This window comes from Salvelinus fontinalis, chromosome 14, assembly GCF_029448725.1.
Source record: "Salvelinus fontinalis isolate EN_2023a chromosome 14, ASM2944872v1, whole genome shotgun sequence".
Classification (NCBI taxonomy): Eukaryota; Metazoa; Chordata; class Actinopteri; order Salmoniformes; family Salmonidae; genus Salvelinus; species Salvelinus fontinalis.
The window spans coordinates 6317485-6331944 of record NC_074678.1 but is presented as its reverse complement, the minus strand read 5'-3'; positions in this window follow the sequence as shown (position 1 = coordinate 6331944).

Below are 14460 nucleotides of genomic sequence, written 5' to 3'. Positions count from 1 at the left end.
TTCCCGACTCTCATCGTACATCGTGTGTGGATGTGAGAGAGAGAGAGAATCATTACTAGAATGTTATTTGGTCTTAAACAGAGAGTACACAATAGCAGAATACCTGACCACTGTGATTGACCCAAATTGAAGGAAATCTTTGACTATGTAGACTCAGTGAGCATGGCCTTGTTTTCGAGAGAGGCCGCCATAGGCAGACCTGTCTCTCGAGAAGAAACTGAGCTGCACCTCCTAACGTCCTGCCATGTATGACCATATTAGATACACATATTTCCCTCAGATTACACAGACCCACAAAGAATGTGAAAAATAATCTAATCTTGATAAACTCCCATTTATATTAAGTGAAATACCACAGTGTACCAACACAGCAGCAAGACTTGTGACCTTGTGACCTGTTGTCGCAGGAAAAGAGCAACCAGTGGAGAACAAACACCATTGTAAATACAACCTATATTTATCTGTTTATTTATGTTCCCTTTTGGACCTCAATTCGTCGGGCGTGGACTCTACAAGGTGTCAAACATTACTCAAGGAGCCCGGCCCATGTTGACTCCAATGCTTCTTTCTCACAGTTGGGTCAAGTTGGCTGGATGTCCTTTGGATGGTGGACCATTCTTGATACACACGGGAAACTGCTGAAGGCAAAAAAACAACAGCGTGGCAGTTGTTGACCCAAACCGGTGCGCCTGGCACCTATACTACCACACCCCGTTCAAACCGGTGCGCCTGGCACCTATACTACCACACCCCGTTCAAACCGGTGCGCCTGGCACCTATACTACCACACCCCGTTCAAACCGGTGCGCCTGGCACCTATACTACCACACCCCGTTCAAACCGGTGCGCCTGGCACCTATACTACCACACCCCGTTCAAACCGGTGCGCCTGGCACCTATACTACCACACCCCGTTCAAACCGGTGCGCCTGGCACCTATACTACCACACCCCGTTCAAACCGGTGCGCCTGGCACCTATACTACCACACCCCGTTCAAACCGGTGCGCCTGGCACCTATACTACCACACCCCGTTCAAAGAAACCAAAATATTTTGTCTTGTCCATTGACACTCTGAATGGCACATATACACAATCAATGTCTCATTTTTTTTATTTTTTATTTTATTTAATTAGGATCCTTATTAGCTGTTGCGAAAGCAGCAGCTATTCTTCCTGGGATCCACAAAAAACATTGCACTCTCCCAGAAGCGTTGCTGGTGCGTAAAACACACAAATTTAGACAAACAAAATGTGTAATGGGTCCGCAATCATAAAGCTTACTTCATTTTTCAATTGTTGCATTCGTTTCACTGCATCAGGGATAGTGTACACAGATATGTACCCTTCTTCAGCGCGGACCTAGTTCACCTTCTGTTTGTCCTCACAGAACATGAAACGTGACATATAAACATTAATAAACAAGAACAACTCATGGACAGAAATATATACGGTACATTTGAAAACGGCACACATACCTACATATCAATACATACACTCAAACTATCTAGGTAAAATAGGGGAGAGGCGTTGTGTCGTGAGGTGTTGCTTTATGTGTTTTTTAAAACCAGGTTTGCTGTTTATTTGAGCAATATGAGATGGAACGGAGTTCCATACAATAATGGCTCTATATAATACTGTATGCTGCTTGAATTTGTTCTGGATTTGAGGACTGTGAAAAGGCCCCTGGTGGCATGTCTGGTGGGGTAAGTGTGTGTGTCAGAGCTGTGTGTAAGTTGACTATGCAAACAATTTGGAATTTTCAAAACATGAATGTTTCTAATAAAAACAAGACGTGATGCAGTCAGTCTCTCCTCAACGCTTAGCCAAGAGAGACTGGCATGCATAGTATTTATATTAGCCCTCTGATTACAATGAAGAGCAAGACATGCCACTCTGTTCTGGGCCAGCTGCAGTTTAACTAGGTCTTTCTTTGCAGCACTTGACCACATGACTGGACAATAATCAAGATAAGACAAAACTAGAACCTGCAGAACTTGCTTTTTGGAGTGTGGTGTCAAAAAAGCAGAGCATCTCTTTATTATGGACAGACCTCTTCCCAGCTTTACAACCACTGAATATGTTTTGACCATGACAGTTTACAATCTAAGGCAACGTCAAGTAATTTAGTCTCCTCAACTTGTTCAACAGCCACACCATTCATTACCAGATTCAGCTGAGGTCTAGAGCTTAGGGAATGACATTGCAAAATGCAATGCTCTTAGTTTTAGAGATGTTCAGGACCAGTTTATTACTGGCCACCCATTCCAAATCAGACTGCAACTCTTGGTTAATAGTTCCAGTGACTTCATTAGCTGTGGTTGCTGACACGTATATGGTTGAATCATCAGCACACATGGACACACAGGCTTTGTTTAATGCCAGTGGCAGGTCATTGGTAAAAATAGAAAAGAGTAGAGAGCCTAGAGAACTGCCCTGCGGTACACCACACCCTACATGTTTGGCATTAGAGAAGCTTCCATTAAAGAAAACCCTCTGAGTTCTATTAGATAGATAGCTCTGAATCCACAATATGGCAGATGTTGAAATGCCATAAAACATACGTTTTCTCAACAACAGGTTTAAGTCAATAATATCAAAGGCTGCACTGATATCTAACAGTACCGCTCCCACAATCTTCTTATTATCAATTTCTGTCAACCAATCAACCAATCATCAGTCATTTGTGTCAGAGCAGTACATGTTGAGTGCCCTTCTCTATAAGCATGATGAAAGTCTGTTGTCGATTTGTTTACAGAGAAATAGCATTGTATTTGGTCAAACACCATTTTTTCCAACAGTTTGCTAAGAGCTGGCAGCAAGCTGATAGGTTTGCTGTTAGAACCAGTAAAGACCGCTTTACCACTCTTGGGTAGCGGAATGACTTTGGCTTCCCTCCAGGCCTGAAGACAAACACTTTCCTCTATGCTCAGATTTAAGATCTGACAGATAGGAGTGGCTATAGAGTCAGCTACCATCCTCAGTAGCTTTCCATCTAAGTTGTCAATGCCAGGAGGTTTGTCATTATTGATGGATAACAATAATTGTTCCACCTCTCCCACACTAACTTTACAAAATTCTAACTTGCAATGCTTTTCTTTCATTATATATATTTTTTAAACATGAGTACGATGGCTCACTGTTCATTGGTGACATTTCCTGCCTAAGTTTTAATTTGTCTTTCTGCCCATAATTTCACTTAAAGTACCCCCCCCCCCAAATGCCATCATTCTTCATATCATTGATCTTGGCTTCATAGTACAGTTTCTTCTTCTTTTTGTTGAGTTCAGTCACATCAGTTCTCAATTTGCAGTAAGTCAGCCGATCAGATGTACAGCCAGAGTTATTAGCCACTCCTTTTCCCCCATCTCTTTCAACCATACAGTTTTTCAATTCCTCATCAATCCATGGAGCCTTAACAGTTCTAACAGTTTCTTAATAGATGCATGTTTATAAATAAATGGAAGAAGCAATTTCACAAATTCATTAAGTGCAGTGTCTGGATGCTCCTTATTAATCACATCAGACCAACAAATATTTTTAACATCATCCACATAAGAGTCACAGCAACATCTTTTGTATGATCTCTTATATACTATTTTAGGCCCAGCTTTTGGAACTTTGTCTTTCCTGAATATAGCCACTATATTGTGATCACTGCATCCAATGGGTACGGATGCAGCTTTAGAACAAAGTTCTCCAGTATTAGTAAAAATGTGATCGATACATGTGGATGATCTTGTTCCTATAGTGTTTGTAAACACCCTGGTAGGTTGATTAATAACCTGAACCAGATTACAGGCACTGGTTACAGTGAGAAGCTTGATAAAAAGCAGTCAATATTCAGTTTCCCCGAGAACGTAAACCTCTCTAATTACATCACATACATTATCAAGCATTTCAAACACATCTAGATACTGACTGTTAGCACTTGGTGGCCTATAGCAACACCCCAAAAGAATAGGCTTTAGATGAGATCTAAAGCATGAGATGAATACAGTATATACATCACCCCTTCCGATGGTCTCAAGGCTTAAAAGTCCTTCTTTAACCTGTCTCCTCCCCTTCATCTACACTGATTGAAGTGGATTTAACAAGTGACATCAATAAGGAATCATAGCTTTCACCTGGATTCACCTGGTCAGTCTACGTCACGGAAAGAGCAAGTGTTCATAATGTTTTGTATAGTCAGGATATGTTTCCCATACCAATAAATCCCTTTGAATTTAATTGAATTAAGAGAGAGAGAGAGAGAGAGAAATCGATAGAGAGAGAGAGAGAGAGAGAGGGTGAGAGAGAGGGTGAGAGAGACAGAGAGAGAAAAAGAGAGGGAGAGAGGGTGAGAGAGAGACACACAGAGAGACACAGAGACACAGAGAGACACAGAGAGAGAGAGAGAGAGAGAGAGAGAGAGAGAGAGAGGGTGAGAGAAAGACACACAGAGAGACACAGAGACACAGAGAGACACAGAGAGAGAGAGAGAGGGTGAGAGAGAGACTCACAGAGAGACACAGAGACACAGAGAGAGAGAGAGGTGTCTATCTGGAGTGTTCCCCATGCAGCCCTCCTAGCCAGGCCTCATAAAAGCCCTGTTTATACCTAGTGCTAATATTGGTCCTTTGTCCTGATTGTGCCCACATTTTCAGAAATGTGTCTACGCATGCTATTTAAATGTATTTGTTATCCGTCCACTGTGACCAGATTTCCTGCTCCCTTCCTTTATGCAAGTGATTTCACAGATGTTATTTCAAAATAATATTTATTTATTTACTGTAAGCCACATATTTATGTAATCAGTCAATGGTGCCCCCTGTGAATGATTTTAGGCCAGAATAATGATTATTTAAATGCTTTTTATGTCCAGATCTGTGTACACTTGTAAGATATCCAGACACAATGCGCATCTGACTACCTCCGGAGGTGGGCAGGATCATCTGATCACAATCAGGTCAAAAATGTGGGCACAATCAGAATGTGGACAAAATCAAGACAAAGGATGCAAGTAAATTAGAATCAGGTATAAACATGGCTTCTGAGAAGAGTGTTTCAGTCATTGGGAATGGAGATTAGACTTGCTGACAGCTCACATTTGCTAATCCATAGAGGTCAGGGGTCATCTGAGCTTTACATTCTATATCAGCTCCAGTCATCCTGGGGGAGCAAGCTCGAGGGGGGGTCAAACAGGTCGCTACAGAGTGCTGTACAGAGGGAGCGGACCCGGGGGGGGTTGAACAGGTCGGTAAAGAGTGCTGTTCTGAGGGAGCGGGCCTGGGGGAGGGGATCAGACAGGTCGCTACAGAGTGCTGGAAACTCAGAGGAGATCGGAAAACACAATGATAGCAAAATCAATGGTCCCCTCGCCCCTGGGTCCCCTCGCCCCTGGGTTCCATACGCCCCTCTCCCTATCAGTTACTAAACATGGAGCCCACGGCCACTGAAATTAATCCACTATCCAATCAGATCCCCATTCACTAACGCACACGTGCACCCACTCACACCCACACACCCTGTAGGGCTATAAAACCTGTCTACAGTCAATCTCCATCACAACTCCTTTTCCTTAAACTATCTCTCCTCTCTACCGATCACCCACTCAGTCCATCTTTCTTCATCCCAGACCTCAACAATCTGCTTATCCTTTTACCATTCAGTAAGACATCTTCAGAGCAGGAGGCTCAGTTAACCCTAACTCTGAGCCTAAATCTGTCCACTGCAGTACACTATCTGAGAATGAAGTCAGTGTTTAAAACACGTGGTCCCACTTTGGTTTTTTCCAAAGATGGCCTTGTCTGAGCCAAGTTCAGTGGTGTTACACTGTACCCTAACCCGACGGCTGTGACGGTACAGCCGTGTAACGGTCCCTCCCACCCCCACCCTGGGAGAACACTGGCCCCCATTCACGTATGACTTAAAGCACCCTAGCCTTAACTGACCAGGGATTAACAGGCGGCTATATTTACTAACATTACTCGGCAGATTTGGCAAGACCACATATCCTCTCATTTACACACCCCTAACCCCACCTCTTCACAACCACGCACACAGCTTCAAAGTGTGGTCATCATGTGTAATCTAGTAAACTCCCCCATATGAATGAAACCAGACTCAGATCACACAGTAACACATTCAGGTGCACGCACGCACGCACGCACGCATGCACACACACACACACACACACACACACACACACACACACACACACACACACACACACACAGCTGCACCTTCTCCTCCAGTCTACTCCGTGGCCAAAACCAACATCCGCTTCACAGAGACCCCATCCCTCAGTGTTTCCTTCTCTCTCACCTACTGTTTCCTTCCCTCTCACCTACTGTTTCCTTTTCTCTCGCCTACTGTTTCCTTCCCTCTCACCTACTGTTTCCTTCCCTCTCACCTACTGTTTCCTTTTCTCTCGCCTACTGTTTCCTTCCCTCTCACCTACTGTGTCCTTCTCTCTCACCTACTGTTTCCTTCCCTCTCACCTACTGTTTCCTTCCCTCTCACCTACTGTTTCCTTCTCTCTCACCTACTGTTTCCTTCTCTCTCACCTACTGTTTCCTTCTCTCTCACCTACTGTTTCCTTCTCTCTCACCTACTGTTTCCTTCTCTCTCACCTACTGTTTCCTTCTCTCTCGCCTACTGCTTCCTTTTCTCTCCCCTACTGTTTCCTTCTCTCTCACCTACTGTTTCCTTCTCTCTCGCCTACTGTTTCCTTCTCCACCCCTCAGTGTTTCCTTCTCTCTCACCTACTGTTTCCTTCTCTCACCTACTGTTTCCTTCTCTCTCCCCTACTGTTTCCTTCTCTCTCACCTACTGCTTCCTTCTCTCTCACCTACTGTTTCCTTCTCTCTCACCTACTGTTTCCTTCTCTCTCGCCTACTGTTTCCTTTTCTCTCGCCTACTGTTTCCTTTTCTATCGCCCTACTGTTTCCTTCCCTCTCACCTACTGTTTCCTTCCCTCTCACCTACTGTTTCCTTTTCTATCGCCTACTGTTTCCTTCTCTCTCACCTACTGTTTCCTTCTCTCTCACCTACTGTTTCCTTCTCTCTCACCTACTGTTTCCTTCTCTCTCACCTACTGTTTCCTTCTCTCTCACCTACTGTTTCCTTTTCTCTCGCCTACTGTTTCCTTCTCTCTCGCCTACTGTGTCCTTCTCTCTCACCTACTGTTTCCTTCTCTCTCACCTACTGTTTCCTTTTCTCTCACCTACTGTTTCCTTCTCTCTCACCTACTGTTTCCTTCTCTCTCACCTACTGTTTCCTTCTCTCTCGCCTACTGTTTCCTTCTCTCTCACCTACTGTTTCCTTTTCTCTCACCTACTGTTTCCTTCTCTCTCACCTGCTGTTTCCTTCTCCACCCCTCAGTGTTTCCTCCTCTCTCACCTACTGTTTCCTTCTCTCTCACCTACTGTGTCCTTCTCTCTCACCTACTGTTTCCTTTTCTCTTACCCACTGTTTCCTTCTCTCTCACCTACTGTTTCCTCCTCTCTCGCCTACTGTTTCCTTCTCTCTCACCTGCTGTTTCCTTCTCCACCCCTCAGTGTTTCCTTCTCTCTCACCTACTGTTTCCTTCTCTCTCGCCTACTGTTTCCTTCTCTCTCACCTACTGTGTCCTTCTCTCTCACCTACTGTGTCCTTCTCTCTCACCTACTGTTTCCTTCTCTCTCACCTACTGTTTCCTTCTCTCTCACCTACTGTTTCCTTCTCCACCCCTCAGTGTTTCCTTCTCTCTCACCTACTGTTTCCTTCTCTCTCACCTATTGTTTCCTCCTCCACCCCTCAGTGTTTCCTTCTCTCTCGCCTACTGTTTCCTTTTCTCTCACCTACTGTTTCCTTCTCTCTCGCCTACTGTTTCCTTCTCTCTCGCATACTGTTTCCTTTTCTCTCACCTACTGTGTCCTTCTCTCTCACCTACTGTTTCCTTCTCCACCCCTCAGTGTTTCCTTTTCTCTCGCCTACTGTTTCCTTCTCTCTCACCTACTGTTTCCTTTTCTCTCGCCTACTGTTTCCTCCTCCACCCCTCAGTGTTTCCTTCTCTCTCGCCTACTGCTTCCCTTTCTCTCCCCTACTGTTTCCTTCTCTCTCGCCTACTGTTTCCTTCTCTCTCGCCTACTGTTTCCTTCTCTCTCGCCTACTGTTTCCTTTTCTCTCCCCCAGTGTTTCCTTCTCTCTCACCTACTGTTTCCTTCTCTCTCACCTACTGTGTCCTTCTCTCTCGCCTACTGTTTCCTCCTCTCTTACCCACTGTTTCCTTTTCTCTCACCTACTGTTTCCTTCTCTCTCGCTCAGTTTTTCCTTCGTTCAAGCTCGAATAGCCACCGCAGATACAAAGCTAGTATTGAGCAACTTCACTATTCACTATTACTTTGTTGTGGTGCACTATTTGCCAATAAATAGTCAAATTCCTGGTAAATGGAAGATTAACATCTGATTAGACACACACATGTATAATGAATCTAATCGTACGGCAGCACTTGATGTGCTTGTCCCTTGCCTTGATACAGTATTTGAGATAGGCTGTAACTTTGTGCCGTTACAGACATACCCCCCCTTCTCTTGTCCACATATTAATCTCTGGCCAGGCCTTGCGTGGGACAGCTGCTGATACATCAGGCCCCCTCTGCTCTGCCTGACACAGCTTCATAGCCACTGGGACCTCTTCTGAAGGCTGTCTGTCTGCATGCCTGATGTAAAAACCTTGCTGACATGCCAGAGATAGAGGAGGGGAGGAGGATGACGTGTGTAATAATGATTAGACTTATCTGGCCTGGAGTATGACTCTGAGCTGTGAACGCTGGGGGCCTTGAGACACAGACTGACGAACGGACAGACAGACAGACAGACGGGTGCAGGTCAGGTGGCACCGCTACACACAGAGACATTAGTCAGCAGTTTGGCCAGCTGAAGACGAAGGATAATGACATTCAACGTGTAATTTAGCTGATGTCATTGTCTGTCTGAGTCATACGCTGCCCTGTTCAACGACACAGGGATCTGTTTAGAAGCATCATATGAATAAAGTTCAACGTCGTGGATGTAGAAAGATGAATTGCGCAGATGGAATCTGCTACAACTGTGTTTAGTGGAAATAAATGAACATCAGATCCGCATAGCGGTTGTTTTGGAGGTGTCGGAGGTGGAACTGTGTTAGAGCTGTCAAATCCACAAGCAGCTCCTGGCATTATACCTAAAGCTGCATGGAGTCGCATTAACAGAAATCTCATGCAGCCGGTTTACAAATTGGAACACTGGAATGTGAGATGTAATCTACACCTTGATAAGGCCGATAGAAATCATTATTTAGTTTATTTATTTTCAATTTGAGCAACATTATTTCTATATAGCCTACACTTTCTGGCTCTGAACTTCTAACGCCAGTAGGACGGGTGTGGCTACGAGACAATGATCAAGAGCAGCTGCTCACCGGTTTGACATTTCCAACACCTCCGACACCACCAAAACATCAGCTCTCATTCAATTTAGGCCAAGATGAATGTTTGAAGTCTGGTTTTCTCTCTGTGAACATTGATCATCTTCTGATGGATCCTTGGATATCAGCCTGTCACAGAGACAGAGACAGAGAGAGAGAGACATAGACAGAGAGAGAGAGAGACAGAGATAGTGGAAAAGGGGAAGAGAGAGGGTGAGGAACAGGGGGGAGAGAGGGAGAGATACAGGGGGAAGAGAGAGGGAGAGGAACATGGGAAAGAGAGAGGGAGAGGGACAGGGGGAAGAGAGAGGGAGAGGAACAGGGGGAAGAGAGAGGGAGAGGAACAGGGGGAAGAGAGAGGGAGAGGAACAGGGGGTAGTGAGAGGGAGTGGAACAGAGGGAAGAGAGAGGGAGAGGAACAGGGGGAAGAGAGAGGGAGAGGAACAGGGGGAAGAGAGAGGGAGAGGAACAGGGGGAAGAGAGAGGGAGAGGAACAGGGGGTAGTGAGAGGGAGAGGAACAGGGGGAAGAGAGAGTGAGAGGAACAGGGGGAAGAGAGAAGGAGAGGAACAGGGGGAAGAGAGAGGGAGAGGAACGGGGGGAAGAGAGAGGGAGAGGAACGGGGGGAAGAGAGAAGGAGAGGAACAGGGGGAAGAGAGAGGGAGAGGAACAGGGGGAAGAGAGAGGGAGAGGAACAGGGGGGAGAGAGAGGGAGAGGAACAGGGGGAAGAGAGAGGGAGAGGAACAGGGGGAAGAGAGAGGGAGAGGAACAGGGGGGAGAGAGAGGGAGAGGAACAGGGGGAAGAGAGAGGGAGAGGAACAGGGGGAAGAGAGAGGGAGAGGAACAGGGGGAAGAGAGAGGGAGAGGAACAGGGGGAAGAGAGAGGGAGAGGAACAGGGGGTAGAGAGAGGGAGAGGAACAGGGGGAAGAAAGAGGGAGAGGAACAGGGGGTAGAGAGAGGGAGAGGAACAGGGGGGAGAGAGAGGGAGAGGAACAGGGGGAAGAGAGAGGGAGAGGAACAGGGGGGAGAGAGAGGGAGAGGGACATGGGGAAGAGAGAGGGAGAGGAACAGGGGGAAGAGAGAGGGAGAGGAACAGGGGGTAGTGAGAGGGAGAGGAACAGGGGGAAGAGAGAGTGAGAGGAACAGGGGGAAGAGAGAGGGAGAGGAACAGGGGGGAGAGAGAGGGAGAGGAACAGGGGGAAGAGAGAGGGAGAGGAACGGGGGGAAGAGAGAGGGAGAGGAACGGGGGGAAGAGAGAAGGAGAGGGACAGGGTGTAGTGAGAGGGAGAGGAACAGGGGGAAGAGAGAGTGAGAGGAACAGGGGGAAGAGAGAGGGAGAGGAACAGGGGGGAGAGAGAGGGAGAGGAACAGGGGGAAGAGAGAGGGAGAGGAACGGGGGGAAGAGAGAGGGAGAGGAACGGGGGGAAGAGAGAAGGAGAGGGACAGGGTGTAGTGAGAGGGAGAGGAACAGGGGGAAGAGAGAGGGAGAGGGACAGGGTGTAGTGAGAGGGAGAGGAACAGGGGGAAGAGAGAAGGAGAGGAACAAGGGGGAGAGAGAGGGAGAGGAACAGGGGGAAGAGAGAAGGAGAGGAACAAGGGGGAGAGAGAGGGAGAGGAACAGGGGGAAGAGAGAAGGAGAGGAACAAGGGGGAGAGAGAGGGAGAGGAACAAGGGGGAGAGAGAGGGAGAGGAACAGGGGGAAGAGAGAGGGAGAGTGTTTCAGGAATGCAGCACACAGTAAAACCTTCTCTCTGCCACACAGAACCTTATAAGGCCCACAAGCACCCAACCCAATCCATGGAAGCAAAGCCTGCCGAGGAATTCGACAGAACCAAAATAAAGTCAACATTTATTCAGTGTTGGAGAAAACGCTACGCAGCAGAATATGAAAGGAGCAAGGGCTGAAAAGACGCAACAGTGCTGTGTTTTTGTTGGGTGGATGGAGGTGTTATTAGCTGGCCTGGGTTTAGGGTGGGAGGAGTCAAGTTTATTATTCATATGCACAGGATACACATGGTGTACACAGTCCAATGGAATACAAGAGGACTTTGTGTCAGAGGAGACTGGTAGGGAGAGGGAGATGGAGAGAGGGGGAGAGTGAAAGTGGGGTAAGAAGGGAGCAAGCGATGGAGAGATAGGGATAAAAAGAGATGGGTGTGACTGGAGAGAAAGAAGAGAGAGAGAAAGGGGTGGGGGGACTTGTACTTGTGCCCACAGCAGCCCACCTCAGAGCAAAGGAGAACAGAGGCAGGGCGTTAGAGAGGTGGAGAGAGGTGGGATTGACAACACATGCTGAACAGATGTTTAACATCCCTCCTGGCCCACCCTCCCAGACCAAAGAGGTGAGGGGGAAGAGGAGAGTAGAGGGGGAGGAGGGGAGTAGCGGGGGAAGAGGGTACGGGGAAGAGGGGGAAGAGGAGAGTAGCGGGGGAAGATGAGTGTAGCGATGGAAGAGGAGAGTAGTGGGGGAAGAGGGCACGGGGAAGAGGGGGAAGAGGAGAGTAGCGGGGGAAGAGGCGACAGGGAAGAGGGGAAGATGAGAGTAGCGGGGGAAGATGAGTGTAGCGGGGGAAGACGAGAATAGCGGGGGAAGAGGGCACGGGTAAGAGGGCACGGGAAGAGGGGGGAGATGAGAGTAGCGGGGGAAGAAGAGAGTAGCGGGGGAAGAAGAGAGTAGCGGGGGAAGATGAGAGTAGCGGGGGAAGAAGAGAGTAGCGGGGGAAGATGAGAGTAGTGGGGGAAGATGAGAGTAGTGGGGGAAGATGAGAGTAGCGGGGGAAGTAGAGAGTAGCGGGGGAAGATGAGAGTAGCGGGGGAAGATGAGAGTAGCGGGGGAGGAGGGGACGGGGAAGAGGGATCTTCTTCCTGTCTGTGCCAGGGGACTAATATTACTCACTCCACCCTGCATGTTACATTGCAGCTCCACTATACACTCTACATGTTGCTTTGCCATCAGCATCGTATTGATGTGATGTTCTGCCTGCTACACAGAGTTGTTTTTAGAGCGTAAAGGACTAGAGGGGAAGAGCCTCTTTATTCTATGTTCTCCTACAGTACTGCACCATATTCATCGATCATGAGTACAATAGCTTCGGTCCGGTTTTTCGCAAGTACTCATTAAGTAGTTGCTAGTGGTCGTACTAAAAGATTGTACACAAGTTGCTTTTGTTTACATTGTGAACAGTCAATGTAGCTACCTAGCTAGAGTTGTGTCCGCTAGTAGCTTGTTGACTTCATAAGTCATAGTAAAATAACCAGTGGTGTACAGTGGAGGCCACATGCAAACAAAACGCTGCCATTGGACGTGACGCAACACGAGCCCAACACAGGCAGTATAGCATCTTTTATTCATTTCAAAGGAAGAATTCCCTCAATGGCTGTTGGCCAATGGCTGTAGTGTAGCAGGGCCGTTGGGGTCAGAGTTAGGGTTAGCATTGGGGTTAAGATTGGGATTAGGTTTGAATCTTAAAATAATATGTTTATCTAACTCGAAGTAAAACGTTAACCCAACTCAATTGAATAAATTAGTTTACCCAAATCAAAATAATAAAAAAAACTAACAATTGAATCCAATTCAAATTGATAGTTAAAACTCAAAATAATCAATATGTGTACCCAATTGAAAATGATAGGTTTAAATTAATTACTGGGTAAATACTTACATATGCCAGCAAGGGGCAATCAGTTAACCAAACTCAAATCAATCAATTAATGTACCCAACTGAATATAATAATAATTATTATTATATTAATAATAATTTTATCAAACTTAAAATAATATGTTATCAAGGGGAAATTACAGGGAAATGTAGGAAATGGCAGAAAGGAAGAAATGCTAACTCTAGGGTTATTGTTAGAATTAAGGTTAGGTTTATATGCCAAGATTAAGGTTAGGTTTAGGGCTATATTGCACATTTCACCAACCAGTTACAACCGAACTGTTAAGTTCATGGTACTTCTGTAAAAAAAAACTATTCGTTATTAAAACTGTTTATACACTTACAGCCCGGGAGTGTAGGTTTATACACTTACAGCCAGGGAGTGTAGGTTTATACACTTACAGCCAGGGAGTCTAGGTTTATACACTTACAGCCAGGGAGTGTAGGTTTATACACTTACAGCCAGGGAGTGTAGGTTTATACACTTACAGCCAGGGAGTCTAGGTTTATACACTTACAGCCAGGGAGTGTAGGTTTATACACTTACAGCCAGGGAGTGTAGGTTTATACACTTACAGCCAGGGAGTGTAGGTTTATACACTTACAGCCAGGGAGTGTAGGTTTATACACTTACAGCCCGGGAGTGTAGGTGTAGGTTTATACACTTACAGCCAGGGAGTGTAGGTTTATACACTTACAGCCAGGGAGTGTAGGTTTATACACTTACAGCCAGGGAGTGTAGGTTTATACACTTACAGCCCGGGAGTGTAGGTGTAGGTTTATACACTTACAGCCAGGGAGTGTAGGTTTATACACTTACAGCCAGGGAGTGTAGGTTTATACACTTACAGCCAGGGAGTGTAGGTTTATACACTTACAGCCCGGGAGTGTAGGTGTAGGTTTATACACTTACAGCCAGGGAGTGTAGGTTTATACACTTACAGCCAGGGAGTCTAGGTTTATACACTTACAGCCCGGGAGTGTAGGTTTATACACTTACAGCCAGGGAGTCTAGGTTTATACACTTACAGCCAGGGAGTCTAGGTTTATACACTTACAGCCAGGGAGTCTAGGTTTATACACTTACAGCCAGGGAGTATAGGTTTATACACTTACAGCCCGGGAGTCTAGGTTTATACACTTACAGCCCGGGAGTCTAGGTTTATACACTTACAGCCAGGGAGTGTAGGTTTATACACTTACAGCCAGGGAGTCTAGGTTTATACACTTACAGCCCGGGAGTGTAGGTTTATACACTTACAGCCAGGGAGTCTAGGTTTATACACTTACAGCCAGGGAGTGTAGGTTTATACACTTACAGCCAGGGAGTGTAGGTTTATACACTTACAGCCCGGGAGTGTAGGTGTAGGT